This window comes from Myxine glutinosa, unplaced genomic scaffold (genome assembly GCF_964187855.1).
Source record: "Myxine glutinosa unplaced genomic scaffold, kmMyxGlut1.1 SCAFFOLD_1044, whole genome shotgun sequence".
Taxonomy (NCBI): Eukaryota; Metazoa; Chordata; class Myxini; order Myxiniformes; family Myxinidae; genus Myxine; species Myxine glutinosa.
In genome coordinates, this window is record NW_027617139.1 from 44,572 (window position 1) to 63,656 (window position 19,085).

General features: G+C 31.4%; 1 protein-coding gene across 1 annotated transcript in view; it reads right to left on the minus strand.

The window, feature by feature from the left end:
• RNF166 (ring finger protein 166) overlaps positions 1-19,085 on the minus strand; it is a gene marked incomplete at its 5' end in the record, with an annotated part of 124,544 nt that overhangs the window by 31,708 nt on the left and 73,751 nt on the right.

Here is a 19,085-nt window from a genome sequence, read left to right on the forward strand (position 1 = left end):
GAAACAACAGGAGAAAACAAACTCAAAATAGAGATGATAGCAATGACGATAAAAACAAACTATGAAGAAGGAAACAACCGGAGAAAACAAACTCAAATTAGAGATGATAGCAATGAAGATTAAAACAAACTATGAAGAAGGAAACAACCGGAGAAAACAAACTCAAAATAGAGATGACAGCAAGGAAGATAAAAACAAACTATGAAGAAGGAAACAACAGGAGAAAACAAACTCAAAATAGAGATGACAGCAAGGAAGATAAAAACAAACTATGAAGAAGGAAACAACCGGAGAAAACAAACTCAAAATAGAGATGATAGCAAGGAAGATTAAAACAAACTATGAAGAAGGAAACAACAGGAGAAAACAAACTCAAAATAGAGATGACAGCAAGGAAGATAAAAACAAACTATGAAGAAGGAAACAACCGGAGAAAACAAACTCAAAATAGAGATGATAGCAATGAAGATAAAAACAAACTATGAAGAAGGAAACAACCGGAGAAAACAAACTCAAAATAGAGATGATAGCAATGAAGATAAAAACAAACTATGAAGAAGGAAACAACCGGAGAAAACAAACTCAAAATAGAGATGATAGCAAGGAAGATAAAAACAAACTATGAAGAAGGAAACAACAGGAGAAAACAAACTCAAAATAGAGATGATAGCAAGGAAGATAAAAACAAACTATGAAGAAGGAAACAACAGGAGAAAACAAACTCAAAATAGAGATGATAGCAAGGAAGATAAAAACAAACTATGAAGAAGGAAACAACAGGAGAAAACAAACTCAAAATAGAGATGATAGCAATGACGATAAAAACAAACTATGAAGAAGGAAACAACCGGAGAAAACAAACTCAAAATAGAGATGATAGCAATGACGATAAAAACAAACTATGAAGAAGGAAACAACAGGAGAAAACAAACTCAAAATAGAGATGATAGCAATGAAGATAAAAACAAACTATGAAGAAGGAAACAACAGGAGAAAACAAACTCAAAATAGAGATGATAGCAAGGAAGATAAACACAAACTACGAAGAAGGAAACAACAGGAGAAAACAAACTCAAATTAGAGATGACAGCAAGGAAGATAAAAACAAACTATGAAGAAGGAAACAACAGGAGAAAACAAACTCAAAATAGAGATGATAGCAATGAAGATTAAAACAAACTATGAAGAAGGAAACAACAGGAGAAAACAAACTCAAAATAGAGATGACAGCAATGAAGATAAAAACAAACTATGAAGAAGGAAACAACAGGAGAAAACAAACTCAAAATAGAGATGATAGCAATGAAGATAAAAACAAACTATGAAGAAGGAAACAACCGGAGAAAACAAACTCAAATTAGAGATGATAGCAAGGAAGATAAAAACAAACTATGAAGAAGGAAACAACAGGAGAAAACAAACTCAAAATAGAGATGACAGCAAGGAAGATAAAAACAAACTATGAAGAAGGAAACAACCGGAGAAAACAAACTCAAAATAGAGATGATAGCAATGAAGATAAAAACAAACTATGAAGAAGGAAACAACCGGAGAAAACAAACTCAAAATAGAGATGATAGCAATGAAGATAAAAACAAACTATGAAGAAGGAAACAACAGGAGAAAACAAACTCAAAATAGAGATGATAGCAATGAAGATAAAAACAAACTATGAAGAAGGAAACAACAGGAGAAAACAAACTCAAAATAGAGATGATAGCAAGGAAGATAAAAACAAACTATGAAGAAGGAAACAACCAGAGAAAACAAACTCAAAATAGAGATGATAGCAAGGAAGATTAAAAGAAACTATGAAGAAGGAAACAACCGGAGAAAACAAACTCAAAATAGAGATGATAGCAAGGAAGATTAAAAGAAACTATGAAGAAGGAAACAACCGGAGAAAACAAACTCAAAATAGAGATGATAGCAATGAAGATAAAAACAAACTATGAAGAAGGAAACAACAGGAGAAAACAAACTCAAAATAGAGATGATAGCAAGGAAGATAAAAACAAACTATGAAGAAGGAAACAACCGGAGAAAACAAACTCAAAATAGAGATGATAGCAAGGAAGATTAAAAGAAACTATGAAGAAGGAAACAACCGGAGAAAACAAACTCAAAATAGAGATGATACCAATGAAGATAAAAACAAACTATGAAGAAGGAAACAACAGGAGAAAACAAACTCAAAATAGAGATGATAGCAAGGAAGATAAAAACAAACTATGAAGAAGGAAACAACCGGAGAAAACAAACTCAAAATAGAGATGATAGCAAGGAAGATTAAAAGAAACTATGAAGAAGGAAACAACCGGAGAAAACAAACTCAAAATAGAGATGATAGCAAGGAAGATAAAAACAAACTATGAAGAAGGAAACAACCGGAGAAAACAAACTCAAAATAGAGATGATAGCAAGGAAGATTAAAAGAAACTATGAAGAAGGAAACAACCGGAGAAAACAAACTCAAAATAGAGATGATAGCAATGAAGATTAAAACAAACTATGAAGAAGGAAACAACAGGAGAAAACAAACTCAAAATAGAGATGATAGCAATGAAGATAAAAACAAACTATGAAGAAGGAAACAACCGGAGAAAACAAACTGAAAATAGAGATGACAGCAATGAAGATAAAAACAAACTATGAAGAAGGAAACAACCGGAGAAAACAAACTCAAAATAGAGATGATAGCAAGGAAGATAAAAACAAACTATGAAGAAGGAAACAACAGGACAAAACAAACTCAAAATAGAGATGATAGCAATGAAGATAAAAACAAACTATGAAGAAGGAAACAACATAAAAACAAACTATGAAGAAGGAAACAACAGGAGAAAACAAACTCAAAATAGAGATGATAGCAAGGAAGATAAAAACAAACTATGAAGAAGGAAACAACATAAAAACAAACTATGAAGAAGGAAACAACAGGAGAAAACAAACTCAAAATAGAGATGATAGCAATGAAGATTAAAACAAACTATGAAGAAGGAAACAACCGGAGAAAACAAACTCAAAATAGAGATGATAGCAATGAAGATAAAAACAAACTATGAAGAAGGAAACAACCGGAGAAAACAAACTGAAAATAGAGATGACAGCAATGAAGATAAAAACAAACTATGAAGAAGGAAACAACCGGAGAAAACAAACTCAAAATAGAGATGATAGCAAGGAAGATAAAAACAAACTATGAAGAAGGAAACAACCGGAGAAAACAAACTCGAAATAGAGATGATAGCAATGAAGATTAAAAAAAACTATGAAGAAGGAAACAACCGGAGAAAACAAACTCGAAATAGAGATGATAGCAAGGAAGATAAAAACAAACTATGAAGAAGGAAACAACAGGAGAAAACAAACTCAAAATAGAGATGATAGCAAGGAAGATAAAAACAAACTATGAAGAAGGAAACAACCGGAGAAAACAAACTCAAAATAGAGATGATAGCAATGAAGATAAAAAAAACTATGAAGAAGGAAACAACCGGAGAAAACAAACTCGAAATAGAGATGATAGCAAGGAAGATAAAAACAAACTATGAAGAAGGAAACAACCGGAGAAAACAAACTCAAAATAGAGATGATAGCAATGACGATAAAAACAAACTATGAAGAAGGAAACAACCGGAGAAAACAAACTCAAAATAGAGATGATAGCAATGAAGATAAAAACAAACTATGAAGAAGGAAACAACAGGAGAAAACAAACTCAAAATAGAGATGATAGCAATGAAGATAAAAACAAACTATGAAGAAGGAAACAACAGGAGAAAACAAACTCAAAATAGAGATGATAGCAATGAAGATTAAAACAAACTATGAAGAAGGAAACAACAGGAGAAAACAAACTCAAAATAGAGATGATAGCAATGAAGATTAAAACAAACTATGAAGAAGGAAACAACAGGAGAAAACAAACTCAAAATAGAGATGATAGCAATGACGATAAAAACAAACTATGAAGAAGGAAACAACCAGAGAAAACAAACTCAAAATAGAGATGATAGCAATGAAGATAAAAACAAACTATGAAGAAGGAAACAACCGGAGAAAACAAACTCAAAATAGAGATGATAGCAAAGAAGATAAAAACAAACTATGAAGAAGGAAACAACAGGAGAAAACAAACTCAAAATAGAGATGATAGCAAGGAAGATAAAAACAAACTATGAAGAAGGAAACAACAGGAGAAAACAAACTCAAAATAGAGATGATAGCAATGACGATAAAAACAAACTATGAAGAAGGAAACAACCGGAGAAAACAAACTCAAATTAGAGATGTAAGCAATGAAGATTAAAACAAACTATGAAGAAGGAAACAACCGGAGAAAACAAACTCAAAATAGAGATGACAGCAAGGAAGATAAAAACAAACTATGAAGAAGGAAACAACAGGAGAAAACAAACTCAAAATAGAGATGACAGCAAGGAAGATAAAAACAAACTATGAAGAAGGAAACAACCGGAGAAAACAAACTCAAAATAGAGATGATAGCAAGGAAGATAAAAACAAACTACGAAGAAGGAAACAACAGGAGAAAACAAACTGAAAATAGAGATGACAGCAATGAAGATAAAAACAAACTATGAAGAAGGAAACAACCGGAGAAAACAAACTCAAAATAGAGATGATAGCAAGGAAGATAAAAACAAACTATGAAGAAGGAAACAACAGGACAAAACAAACTCAAAATAGAGATGATAGCAATGAAGATAAAAACAAACTATGAAGAAGGAAACAACATAAAAACAAACTATGAAGAAGGAAACAACAGGAGAAAACAAACTCAAAATAGAGATGATAGCAAGGAAGATAAAAACAAACTATGAAGAAGGAAACAACATAAAAACAAACTATGAAGAAGGAAACAACAGGAGAAAACAATCTCAAAATAGAGATGATAGCAATGAAGATTAAAACAAACTATGAAGAAGGAAACAACCGGAGAAAACAAACTCAAAATAGAGATGATAGCAATGAAGATAAAAACAAACTATGAAGAAGGAAACAACCGGAGAAAACAAACTGAAAATAGAGATGACAGCAATGAAGATAAAAACAAACTATGAAGAAGGAAACAACCGGAGAAAACAAACTCAAAATAGAGATGATAGCAAGGAAGATAAAAACAAACTATGAAGAAGGAAACAACCGGAGAAAACAAACTCGAAATAGAGATGATAGCAATGAAGATTAAAAAAAACTATGAAGAAGGAAACAACCGGAGAAAACAAACTCGAAATAGAGATGATAGCAAGGAAGATAAAAACAAACTATGAAGAAGGAAACAACAGGAGAAAACAAACTCAAAATAGAGATGATAGCAAGGAAGATAAAAACAAACTATGAAGAAGGAAACAACCGGAGAAAACAAACTCAAAATAGAGATGATAGCAATGAAGATAAAAAAAAACTATGAAGAAGGAAACAACCGGAGAAAACAAACTCGAAATAGAGATGATAGCAAGGAAGATAAAAACAAACTATGAAGAAGGAAACAACCAGAGAAAACAAACTCAAAATAGAGATGATAGCAATGACGATAAAAACAAACTATGAAGAAGGAAACAACCGGAGAAAACAAACTCAAAATAGAGATGATAGCAATGAAGATAAAAACAAACTATGAAGAAGGAAACAACAGGAGAAAACAAACTCAAAATAGAGATGATAGCAATGAAGATAAAAACAAACTATGAAGAAGGAAACAACAGGAGAAAACAAACTCAAAATAGAGATGATAGCAATGAAGATTAAAACAAACTATGAAGAAGGAAACAACAGGAGAAAACAAACTCAAAATAGAGATGATAGCAATGAAGATTAAAACAAACTATGAAGAAGGAAACAACAGGAGAAAACAAACTCAAAATAGAGATGATAGCAATGACGATAAAAACAAACTATGAAGAAGGAAACAACCAGAGAAAACAAACTCAAAATAGAGATGATAGCAATGAAGATAAAAACAAACTATGAAGAAGGAAACAACCGGAGAAAACAAACTCAAAATAGAGATGATAGCAAAGAAGATAAAAACAAACTATGAAGAAGGAAACAACAGGAGAAAACAAACTCAAAATAGAGATGATAGCAAGGAAGATAAAAACAAACTATGAAGAAGGAAACAACAGGAGAAAACAAACTCAAAATAGAGATGATAGCAATGACGATAAAAACAAACTATGAAGAAGGAAACAACCGGAGAAAACAAACTCAAATTAGAGATGATAGCAATGAAGATTAAAACAAACTATGAAGAAGGAAACAACCGGAGAAAACAAACTCAAAATAGAGATGACAGCAAGGAAGATAAAAACAAACTATGAAGAAGGAAACAACAGGAGAAAACAAACTCAAAATAGAGATGACAGCAAGGAAGATAAAAACAAACTATGAAGAAGGAAACAACCGGAGAAAACAAACTCAAAATAGAGATGATAGCAAGGAAGATTAAAACAAACTATGAAGAAGGAAACAACAGGAGAAAACAAACTCAAAATAGAGATGACAGCAAGGAAGATAAAAACAAACTATGAAGAAGGAAACAACCGGAGAAAACAAACTCAAAATAGAGATGATAGCAATGAAGATAAAAAGAAACTATGAAGAAGGAAACAACAGGAGAAAACAAACTCAAAATAGAGATGATAGCAAGGAAGATAAAAACAAACTATGAAGAAGGAAACAACAGGAGAAAACAAACTCAAATTAGAGATGATAGCAATGACGATAAAAACAAACTATGAAGAAGGAAACAACCAGAGAAAACAAACTCAAAATAGAGATGATAGCAATGAAGATAAAAACAAACTATGAAGAAGGAAACAACCGGAGAAAACAAACTCAAAATAGAGATGATAGCAAGGAAGATAAAAACAAACTATGAAGAAGGAAACAACAGGAGAAAACAAACTCAAAATAGAGATGATAGCAAGGAAGATAAAAACAAACTATGAAGAAGGAAACAACAGGAGAAAACAAACTCAAAATAGAGATGATAGCAAGGAAGATAAAAACAAACTATGAAGAAGGAAACAACAGGAGAAAACAAACTCAAAATAGAGATGTAAGCAATGACGATAAAAACAAACTATGAAGAAGGAAACAACCGGAGAAAACAAACTCAAAATAGAGATGATAGCAATGACGATAAAAACAAACTATGAAGAAGGAAACAACAGGAGAAAACAAACTCAAAATAGAGATGATAGCAATGAAGATAAAAACAAACTATGAAGAAGGAAACAACAGGAGAAAACAAACTCAAAATAGAGATGATAGCAAGGAAGATAAACACAAACTACGAAGAAGGAAACAACAGGAGAAAACAAACTCAAATTAGAGATGACAGCAAGGAAGATAAAAACAAACTATGAAGAAGGAAACAACAGGAGAAAACAAACTCAAAATAGAGATGATAGCAATGAAGATTAAAACAAACTATGAAGAAGGAAACAACAGGAGAAAACAAACTCAAAATAGAGATGACAGCAATGAAGATAAAAACAAACTATGAAGAAGGAAGCAACAGGAGAAAACAAACTCAAAATAGAGATGATAGCAATGAAGATAAAAACAAACTATGAAGAAGGAAACAACCGGAGAAAACAAACTCAAATTAGAGATGATAGCAAGGAAGATAAAAACAAACTATGAAGAAGGAAACAACAGGAGAAAACAAACTCAAAATAGAGATGATAGCAATGAAGATTAAAACAAACTATGAAGAAGGAAACAACAGGAGAAAACAAACTCAAAATAGAGATGATAGCAATGAAGATTAAAACAAACTATGAAGAAGGAAACAACAGGAGAAAACAAACTCAAAATAGAGATGACAGCAAGGAAGATAAAAACAAACTATGAAGAAGGAAACAACAGGAGAAAACAAACTCAAAATAGAGATGATAGCAATGAAGATTAAAACAAACTATGAAGAAGGAAACAACAGGAGAAAACAAACTCAAAATAGAGATGATAGCAAGGAAGATAAAAACAAACTATGAAGAAGGAAACAACAGGAGAAAACAAACTCAAAATAGAGATGATAGCAATGAAGATAAAAACAAACCATGAAGAAGGAAACAACAGGAGAAAACAAACTCAAAATAGAGATGATAGCAAGGAAGATAAAAACAAACTATGAAGAAGGAAACAACAGGAGAAAACAAACTCAAAATAGAGATGATAGCAATGAAGATAAAAACAAACTATGAAGAAGGAAACAACCGGAGAAAACAAACTCAAAATAGAGATGATAGCAATGAAGATAAAAACAAACTATGAAGAAGGAAACAACAGGAGAAAACAAACTCAAAATAGAGATGATAGCAATGAAGATAAAAACAAACTATGAAGAAGGAAACAACCAGAGAAAACAAACTCAAAATAGAGATGATAGCAATCAAGATAAAAACAAACTACGCAGAAGGAAACAACAGGAGAAAACAAACTCAAAATAGAGATGATAGCAATGAAGATAAAAACAAACTATGAAGAAGGAAACAACAGGAGAAAACAAACTCAAAATAGAGATGATAGCAAGGAAGATTAAAAGAAACTATGAAGAAGGAAACAACAGGAGAAAACAAACTCAAATTAGAGATAATAGCAATGAAGATTAAAACAAATATGAAGAAGGAAACAACAGGAGAAAACAAACTCAAAATAGAGAGGATAGCAATGAAGATAAAAACAAACTACGAAGAAGGAAACAACAGGAGAAAACAAACTCAAAATATAGATGATAGCAATGAAGATAAAAACAAACTATGAAGAAGGAAACAACAGGAGAAAACAAACTCAAAATAGAGATGATAGCAATGAAGATAAAAACAAACTATGAAGAAGGAAACAACAGGAGAAAACAAACTCAAAATAGAGATGATAGCAAGGAAGATAAAAACAAACTATGAAGAAGGAAACAACAGGAGAAAACAAACTCAAAATAGAGATGATAGCAATGAAGATTAAAACAAACTACGAAGAAGGAAACAACAGGAGAAAACAAACTCAAAATAGAGATGATAGCAATGAAGATTAAAACAAACTATGAAGAAGGAAACAACAGGAGAAAACAAACTCAAAATAGAGATGATAGCAATGATGATAAAAACAAACTATGAAGAAGGAAACAACAGGAGAAAACAAACTCAAAATAGAGATGATAGCAATGAAGATAAAAACAAACTATGAAGAAGGAGACAACAGGAGAAAACAAACTCAAAATAGAGATGATAGCAATGAAGATAAAAACAAACTACGAAGAAGGAAACAACAGGAGAAAACAAACTCAAAATAGAGATGATAGCAAGGTAGATAAAAACAAACTATGAAGAAGGAAACAACCAGAGAAAACAAACTCAAAATAGAGATGATAGCAAAGAAGATAAAAACAAACTATGAAGAAGGAAACAACCGGAGAAAACAAACTCAAAATAGAGATGATAGCAAGGAAGATTAAAACAAACTATGAAGAAGGAAACAACCGGAGAAAACAAACTCAAAATAGAGATGATAGCAAGGAAGATTAAAAGAAACTATGAAGAAGGAAACAACAGGAGAAAACAAACTCAAATTAGAGATGATAGCAATGAAGATAAAAACAAACTATGAAGAAGGAAACAACAGGAGAAAACAAACTCAAAATAGAGATGATAGCAATGAAGATTAAAACAAACTATGAAGAAGGAAACAACAGGAGAAAACAAACTCAAAATAGAGATGATAGCAATGAAGATTAAAACAAACTATGAAGAAGGAAACAACAGGAGAAAACAAACTCAAAATAGAGATGATAGCAATGAAGATTAAAACAAACTATGAAGAAGGAAACAACAGGAGAAAACAAACTCAAAATAGAGATGATAGCAATGACGATAAAAACAAACTATGAAGAAGGAAACAACCAGAGAAAACAAACTCAAAATAGAGATGATAGCAATGAAGATAAAAACAAACTATGAAGAAGGAAACAACCGGAGAAAACAAACTCAAAATAGAGATGACAGCAAGGAAGATAAAAACAAACTATGAAGAAGGAAACAACCGGAGAAAACAAACTCAAAATAGAGATGATAGCAAGGAAGATTAAAACAAACTATGAAGAAGGAAACAACAGGAGAAAACAAACTCAAAATAGAGATGACAGCAAGGAAGATAAAAACAAACTATGAAGAAGGAAACAACCGGAGAAAACAAACTCAAAATAGAGATGATAGCAATGAAGATAAAAACAAACTATGAAGAAGGAAACAACCGGAGAAAACAAACTCAAAATAGAGATGATAGCAATGAAGATAAAAACAAACTATGAAGAAGGAAACAACAGGAGAAAACAAACTCAAAATAGAGATGATAGCAATGAAGATAAAAACAAACTATGAAGAAGGAAACAACAGGAGAAAACAAACTCAAAATAGAGATGATAGCAAGGAAGATAAAAACAAACTATGAAGAAGGAAACAACAGGAGAAAACAAACTCAAATTAGAGATGATAGCAATGACGATAAAAACAAACTATGAAGAAGGAAACAACCAGAGAAAACAAACTCAAAATAGAGATGATAGCAATGAAGATAAAAACAAACTATGAAGAAGGAAACAACCGGAGAAAACAAACTCAAAATAGAGATGATAGCAAGGAACATAAAAACAAACTATGAAGAAGGAAACAACAGGAGAAAACAAACTCAAAATAGAGATGATAGCAAGAAAGATAAAAACAAACTATGAAGAAGGAAACAACAGGAGAAAACAAACTCAAAATAGAGATGATAGCAATGACGATAAAAACAAACTATGAAGAAGGAAACAACCGGAGAAAACAAACTCAAAATAGAGATGATAGCAATGACGATAAAAACAAACTATGAAGAAGGAAACAACAGGAGAAAACAAACTCAAAATAGAGATGATAGCAATGAAGATAAAAACAAACTATGAAGAAGGAAACAACAGGAGAAAACAAACTCAAAATAGAGATGATAGCAAGGAAGATAAAAACAAACTACGAAGAAGGAAACAACAGGAGAAAACAAACTCAAATTAGAGATGACAGCAAGGAAGATAAAAACAAACTATGAAGAAGGAAACAACAGGAGAAAACAAACTCAAAATAGAGATGATAGCAATGAAGATTAAAACAAACTATGAAGAAGGAAACAACAGGAGAAAACAAACTCAAAATAGAGATGACAGCAATGAAGATAAAAACAAACTATGAAGAAGGAAACAACAGGAGAAAACAAACTCAAAATAGAGATGATAGCAATGAAGATAAAAACAAACTATGAAGAAGGAAACAACCGGAGAAAACAAACTCAAATTAGAGATGATAGCAAGGAAGATAAAAACAAACTATGAAGAAGGAAACAACAGGAGAAAACAAACTCAAAATAGAGATGATAGCAATGAAGATTAAAACAAACTATGAAGAAGGAAACAACAGGAGAAAACAAACTCAAAATAGAGATGATAGCAATGAAGATTAAAACAAACTATGAAGAAGGAAACAACAGGAGAAAACAAACTCAAAATAGAGATGACAGCAAGGAAGATAAAAACAAACTATGAAGAAGGAAACAACAGGAGAAAACAAACTCAAAATAGAGATGATAGCAATGAAGATTAAAACAAACTATGAAGAAGGAAACAACAGGAGAAAACAAACTCAAAATAGAGATGATAGCAAGGAAGATAAAAACAAACTATGAAGAAGGAAACAACAGGAGAAAACAAACTCAAAATAGAGATGATAGCAATGAAGATAAAAACAAACCATGAAGAAGGAAACAACAGGAGAAAACAAACTCAAAATAGAGATGATAGCAAGGAAGATTAAAAGAAACTATGAAGAAGGAAACAACAGGAGAAAACAAACTCAAATTAGAGATGATAGCAATGAAGATTAAAACAAATATGAAGAAGGAAACAACAGGAGAAAACAAACTCAAAATAGAGATGATAGCAAGGAAGATAAAAACAAACTATGAAGAAGGAAACAACAGGAGAAAACAAACTCAAAATATAGATGATAGCAAGGAAGATAAAAACAAACTATGAAGAAGGAAACAACAGGAGAAAACAAACTCAAAATAGAGAGGATAGCAATGAAGATAAAAACAAACTACGAAGAAGGAAACAACAGGAGAAAACAAACTCAAAATATAGATGATAGCAATGAAGATAAAAACAAACTATGAAGAAGGAAACAACAGGAGAAAACAAACTCAAAATAGAGATGATAGCAATGAAGATAAAAACAAACTATGAAGAAGGAAACAACAGTAGAAAACAAACTCAAAATAGAGATGATAGCAATGACGATAAAAACAAACTATGAAGAAGGAAACAACAGGAGAAAACAAACTCAAAATAGAGATGATAGCAATGAAGATTAAAACAAACTACGAAGAAGGAAACAACAGGAGAAAACAAACTCAAAATAGAGATGATAGCAATGAAGATTAAAACAAACTATGAAGAAGGAAACAACAGGAGAAAACAAACTCAAAATAGAGATGATAGCAATGATGATAAAAACAAACTATGAAGAAGGAAACAACAGGAGAAAACAAACTCAAAATAGAGATGATAGCAATGAAGATAAAAACAAACTATGAAGAAGGAGACAACAGGAGAAAACAAACTCAAAATAGAGATGATCGCAATGAAGATAAAAACAAACTATGAAGAAGGAAACAACAGGAGAAAACAAACTCAAAATAGAGATGATAGCAAGGTAGATAAAAACAAACTATGAAGAAGGAAACAACCAGAGAAAACAAACTCAAAATAGAGATGATAGCAAGGAAGATAAAAACAAACTATGAAGAAGGAAACAACCGGAGAAAACAAACTCAAAATAGAGATGATAGCAAGGAAGATTAAAACAAACTATGAAGAAGGAAACAACAGGAGAAAACAAACTCAAAATAGAGATGATAGCAATGAAGATTAAAACAAACTATGAAGAAGGAAACAACCGGAGAAAACAAACTCAAAATAGAGATGATAGCAATGAAGATTAAAACAAACTATGAAGAAGGAAACAACCGGAGAAAACAAACTCAAAATAGAGATGATAGCAATGAAGATTAAAACAAATATGAAGAAGGAAACAACCGGAGAAAACAAACTCAAAATAGAGATGATAGCAAGGAAGATTAAAACAAATATGAAGAAGGAAACAACCGGAGAAAACAAACTCAAAATAGAGATGATAGCAAGGAAGATTAAAAGAAACTATGAAGAAGGAAACAACAGGAGAAAACAAACTCAAAATAGAGATGATAGCAATGAAGATTAAAACAAATATGAAGAAGGAAACAACCGGAGAAAACAAACTCAAAATAGAGATGATAGAAAGGAAGATTAAAAGAAACTATGAAGAAGGAAACAACAGGAGAAAACAAACTCAAAATAGAGATGATAGCAAGGAAGATAAAAACAAACTATGAAGAAGGAAACAACCGGAGAAAACAAACTCAAAATAGAGATGATAGCAATGAAGATTAAAACAAACTATGAAGAAGGAAACAACAGGAGAAAACAAACTCAAAATAGAGATGATAGCAAGGAAGATTAAAACAAATATGAAGAAGGAAACAACTGGAGAAAACAAACTCAAAATAGAGATGATAGCAAGGAAGATTAAAAGAAACTATGAAGAAGGAAACAACAGGAGAAAACAAACTCAAAATAGAGATGATAGCAATGAAGATTAAAACAAACTATGAAGAAGGAAACAACCGGAGAAAACAAACTCAAAATAGAGATGATAGCAAGGAAGATTAAAAGAAACTATGAAGAAGGAAACAACAGGAGAAAACAAACTCAAATTAGAGATGACAGCAATGAAGATTAAAACAAATATGAAGAAGGAAACAACCGGAGAAAACAAACTCAAAATAGAGATGATAGCAAGGAAGATAAAAACAAACTATGAAAAAGGAAACAACAGGAGAAAACAAACTCAAAATAGAGAGGATAGCAATGAAGATAAAAACAAACTACGAAGAAGTAAACAACAGGAGAAAACAAACTCAAAATAGAGATGATAGCAATGAAGATAAAAACAAACTATGAAGAAGGAAACAACAGGAGAAAACAAACTCAAAATAGAGATGATAGCAATGACGATAAAAACAAACTATGAAGAAGGAAACAACAGGAGAAAACAAACTCAAAATAGAGATGATAGCAATGAAGATTAAAACAAACTACGAAGAAGGAAACAACAGGAGAAAACAAACTCAAAATAGAGATGATAGCAATGAAGATTAAAACAAACTATGAAGAAGGAAACAACAGGAGAAAACAAACTCAAAATAGAGATGATAGCAATGATGATAAAAACAAACTATGAAGAAGGAAACAACAGGAGAAAACAAACTCAAAATAGAGATGATAGCAATGAAGATAAAAACAAACTATGAAGAAGGAGACAACAGGAGAAAACAAACTCAAAATAGAGATGATAGCAATGAAGATAAAAACAAACTACGAAGAAGGAAACAACAGGAGAAAACAAACTCAAAATAGAGATGATAGCAAGGTAGATAAAAACAAACTATGAAGAAGGAAACAACCAGAGAAAACAAACTCAAAATAGAGATGATAGCAAGGAAGATAAAAACAAACTATGAAGAAGGAAACAACCGGAGAAAACAAACTCAAAATAGAGATGATAGCAAGGAAGATTAAAACAAACTATGAAGAAGGAAACAACAGGAGAAAACAAACTCAAAATAGAGATGATAGCAAGGAAGATTAAAAGAAACTATGAAGAAGGAAACAACAGGAGAAAACAAACTCAAATTAGAGATGATAGCAATGAAGATAAAACAAACTATGAAGAAGGAAACAACAGGAGAAAACAAACTCAAAATAGAGATGATAGCAATGAAGATTAAAACAAACTATGAAGAAGGAAACAACAGGAGAAAACAAACTCAAAATAGAGATGATAGCAATGAAGATTAAAACAAACTATGAAGAAGGAAACAACAGGAGAAAACAAACTCAAAATAGAGATGATAGCAATGAAGATTAAAACAAACTATGAAGAAGGAAACAACAGGAGAAAACAAACTCAAAATAGAGATGATAGCAATGAAGATAAAAACAAACTATGAAGAAGGAAACAACCGGAGAAAACAAACTCAAAATAGAGATGATAGCAAAGAAGATAAAAACAAACTATGAAGAAGGAAACAACAGGAGAAAACAAACTCAAAATAGAGATGATAGCAAGGAAGATAAAAACAAACTATGAAGAAGGAAACAACAGGAGAAAACAAACTCAAAATAGAGATGATAGCAAGGAAGATAAAAACAAACTATGAAGAAGGAAACAACCGGAGAAAACAAACTCAAATTAGAGATGATAGCAATGAAGATTAAAACAAACTATGAAGAAGGAAACAACCGGAGAAAACAAACTCAAAATAGAGATGACAGCAAGGAAGATAAAAACAAACTATGAAGAAGGAAACAACAGGAGAAAACAAACTCAAAATAGAGATGATAGCAATGAAGATTAAAACAAATATGAAGAAGGAAACAACCGGAGAAAACAAACTCAAAATAGAGATGATAGCAAGGAAGATTAAAACAAATATGAAGAAGGAAACAACCGGAGAAAACAAACTCAAAATAGAGATGATAGCAAGGAAGATTAAAAGAAACTATGAAGAAGGAAACAACAGGAGAAAACAAACTCAAAATAGAGATGATAGCAATGAAGATTAAAACAAATATGAAGAAGGAAACAACCGGAGAAAACAAACTCAAAATAGAGATGATAGAAAGGAAGATTAAAAGAAACTATGAAGAAGGAAACAACAGGAGAAAACAAACTCAAAATAGAGATGATAGCAAGGAAGATAAAAACAAACTATGAAGAAGGAAACAACCGGAGAAAACAAACTCAAAATAGAGATGATAGCAATGAAGATTAAAACAAACTATGAAGAAGGAAACAACAGGAGAAAACAAACTCAAAATAGAGATGATAGCAATGACGATAAAAACAAACTATGAAGAAGGAAACAACCGGAGAAAACAAACTCAAATTAGAGATGATAGCAATGAAGATTAAAACAAACTATGAAGAAGGAAACAACCGGAGAAAACAAACTCAAAATAGAGATGACAGCAAGGAAGATAAAAACAAACTATGAAGAAGGAAACAACAGGAGAAAACAAACTCAAAATAGAGATGACAGCAAGGAAGATAAAAACAAACTATGAAGAAGGAAACAACCGGAGAAAACAAACTCAAAATAGAGATGATAGCAAGGAAGATTAAAACAAACTGTGAAGAAGGAAACAACAGGAGAAAACAAACTCAAAATAGAGATGACAGCAAGGAAGATAAAAACAAACTATGAAGAAGGAAACAACCGGAGAAAACAAACTCAAAATAGAGATGATAGCAATGAAGATAAAAACAAACTATGAAGAAGGAAACAACCGGAGAAAACAAACTCAAAATAGAGATGATAGCAATGAAGATAAAAACAAACTATGAAGAAGGAAACAACAGGAGAAAACAAACTCAAAATAGAGATGATAGCAATGAAGATAAAAACAAACTATGAAGAAGGAAACAACAGGAGAAAACAAACTCAAAATAGAGATGATAGCAAGGAAGATAAAAACAAACTATGAAGAAGGAAACAACAGGAGAAAACAAACTCAAATTAGAGATGATAGCAATGACGATAAAAACAAACTCTGAAGAAGGAAACAACCAGAGAAAACAAACTCAAAATAGAGATGATAGCAATGAAGATAAAAACAAACTATGAAGAAGGAAACAACCGGAGAAAACAAACTCAAAATAGAGATGATAGCAAGGAAGATAAAAACAAACTATGAAGAAGGAAACAACAGGAGAAAACAAACTCAAAATAGAGATGATAGCAAGGAAGATAAAAACAAACTATGAAGAAGGAAACAACAGGAGAAAACAAACTCAAAATAGAGATGATAGCAATGAAGATAAAAACAAACTATGAAGAAGGAAACAACCGGAGAAAACAAACTCAAAATAGAGATGATAGCAAGGAAGATTAAAAGAAACTATGAAGAAGGAAACAACAGGAGAAAACAAACTCAAATTAGAGATGATAGCAATGAAGATTAAAACAAATATGAAGAAGGAAACAACAGGAGAAAACAAACTCAAAATAGAGATGATAGCAAGGAAGATAAAAACAAACTATGAAGAAGGAAACAACAGGAGAAAACAAATTCAAAATATAGATGATAGCAAGGAAGATAAAAACAAACTATGAAGAAGGAAACAACAGGAGAAAACAAACTCAAAATAGAGAGGATAGCAATGAAGATAAAAACAAACTACGAAGAAGGAAACAACAGGAGAAAACAAACTCAAAATATAGATGATAGCAATGAAGATAAAAACAAACTATGAAGAAGGAAACAACAGCAGAAAACAAACTCAAAATAGAGATGATAGCAATGAAGATAAAAACAAACTATGAAGAAGGAAACAACAGGAGAAAACAAACTCAAAATAGAGATGATAGCAATGACGATAAAAACAAACTATGAAGAAGGAAACAACAGGAGAAAACAAACTCAAAATAGAGATGATAGCAATGAAGATTAAAACAAACTACGAAGAAGGAAACAACAGGAGAAAACAAACTCAAAATAGAGATGATAGCAATGAAGATTAAAACAAACTATGAAGAAGGAAACAACCGGAGAAAACAAACTCAAAATAGAGATGACAGCAAGGAAGATAAAAACAAACTATGAAGAAGGAAACAACCGGAGAAAACAAACTCAAAATAGAGATGATAGCAAGGAAGATTAAAACAAACTATGAAGAAGGAAACAACCGGAGAAAACAAACTCAAAATAGAGATGACAGCAAGGAAGATAAAAACAAACTATGAAGAAGGAAACAACCGGAGAAAACAAACTCAAAATAGAGATGATAGCAAGGAAGATTAAAACAAACTATGAAGAAGGAAACAACAGGAGAAAACAAACTCAAAATAGAGATGACAGCAAGGAAGATAAAAACAAACTATGAAGAAGGAAACAACCGGAGAAAACAAACTCAAAATAGAGATGATAGCAATGAAGATAAAAACAAACTATGAAGAAGGAAACAACCGGAGAAAACAAACTCAAAATAGAGATGATAGCAATGAAGATAAAAACAAACTATGAAGAAGGAAACAACAGGAGAAAACAAACTCAAAATAGAGATGATAGCAATGAAGATAAAAACAAACTATGAAGAAGGAAACAACAGGAGAAAACAAACTCAAAATAGAGATGATAGCAAGGAAGATAAAAACAAACTATGAAGAAGGAAACAACAGGAGAAAACAAACTCAAATTAGAGATGATAGCAATGACGATAAAAACAAACTATGAAGAAGGAAACAACCAGAGAAAACAAACTCAAAATAGAGATGATAGCAATGAAGATAAAAACAAACTATGAAGAAGGAAACAACCGGAGAAAACAAACTCAAAATAGAGATGATAGCAAGGAACATAAAAACAAACTATGAAGAAGGAAACAACAGGAGAAAACAAACTCAAAATAGAGATGATAGCAAGAAAGATAAAAACAAACTATGAAGAAGGAAACAACAGGAGAAAACAAACTCAAAATAGAGATGATAGCAATGACGATAAAAACAAACTATGAAGAAGGAAACAACCGGAGAAAACAAACTCAAAATAGAGATGATAGCAATGACGATAAAAACAAACTATGAAGAAGGAAACAACAGGAGAAAACAAACTCAAAATAGAGATGATAGCAATGAAGATAAAAACAAACTATGAAGAAGGAAACAACAGGAGAAAACAAACTCAAAATAGAGATGATAGCAAGGAAGATAAAAACAAACTACGAAGAAGGAAACAACAGGAGAAAACAAACTCAAATTAGAGATGACAGCAAGGAAGATAAAAACAAACTATGAAGAAGGAAACAACAGGAGAAAACAAACTCAAAATAGAGATGATAGCAATGAAGATTAAAACAAACTATGAAGAAGGAAACAAC